The sequence below is a fragment of the Perissodus microlepis genome, chromosome 8 (assembly GCF_051167445.1).
Source record: "Perissodus microlepis isolate ML-2025 ecotype Zambia chromosome 8, ASM5116744v1, whole genome shotgun sequence".
Taxonomy (NCBI): domain Eukaryota; kingdom Metazoa; phylum Chordata; class Actinopteri; order Cichliformes; family Cichlidae; genus Perissodus; species Perissodus microlepis.
Window position 1 is genome coordinate 27,642,021 of NC_140468.1, and position 1,342 is coordinate 27,643,362.

A 1,342-nucleotide genomic window follows, 5' to 3' on the forward strand; every position below is an offset into this window, starting at 1 on the left:
CTTACGAGTAATTGTTCTTATTTTGTACAGGGTTCTCCCACTGAGGATCCTGTGCTCATCTTCTCATTATTTTGTATTAACTTTTAAAAGTTAAAAAAAGACATGACACATGAGGGATGCTTAAGACAAAGCTGACTTGATAAAACAACTGATGCTAGATACATGTTGCACAACCAAGCTATCCAGCTCATTGCCCCATATTGGCTTCTACTGCAGAAAACAAATGCAATACAATGTGCTTTGTGTAGTTAAATTATTATGGCACAAAAACACTACTGTCTCAAACTATACATAATTTACAACGCTGAGTCAGATTATCTGATGAAGTAGTCTGACAAGTCAGCTTGTTTGCATCTCCACTAAGTTATGAGTTTGCTAAAATATGGTTGCATGTTGTAACCATGAATTTTATCACTGTATCTTGATTTTGGTCACTACATCTCAAACACATTTCTGGATGTAGAAAAGCATAACACGGGTGTGGACCCATCTATATGTGTCTGAATACAGCAATGTTTTACAATAATGTCTGAATATAATAATGATTTTCTTTTTAAAAGCACTTATTTAGGTCTGTGAATAAGCTGTAAGTTTTATATTTAGCACAAGAGTTAGGAGAAAAGGAGATAGCAATAGTGTTCTTCAATATTTAGGGGGCACTGCTTGTCAAATCAAATGCACAGCAATAATTATTTATTAATTATTATAAAATATTTATATTGTGAAGAAATATTTATCTTATTTATGATGTAGCGTTGTAAATGACAATCAGTTGAGATTTTTTAAAAAGCCCTCACCTAACTCCTGTGTTTGTCTCAGCATCTGTGATACATAATGTATCATCATCGTCTTCATCCATCACATCCCCCACACAGAGCGCTCCTCTACAGCCGTAGCTGGACTGGACTGACCCACTCCAGCAGCAGAGAAGTCAAAAAAATTATGCGGATGTCTCTGATGTGAACATGACCTATTTTGATGTCCTACAGAGATCTGCAGACATGGCTTTCTTCCTGCTACCCTGTTCTACTACCTACACCTGCCTGGACAGCCTGGTATGTGTACAGCAGCTCTTTCTGGGTGTGATGCGGCTTATAAACATACATTTTTAGCTAATTCTAACAAATCTGCTGCACAAATGTCCAGTCTTTCTGTTGCCAGCTTGGAAAATAAAGCAGTCCTAGTATCATCAGAGCTGGGGTTAATTGTCTCTAGGGTGAAAGCCACAGCTTTAGCAGACTCTGGGATAGCTGATATGGGGTTAACAGGCTCAGAGAGAGTTAATCCAGGCTCAGAAGAAGCAGAAGAAACACAGCCCTTTGTTTTGTCAGAAGTCTTAAAA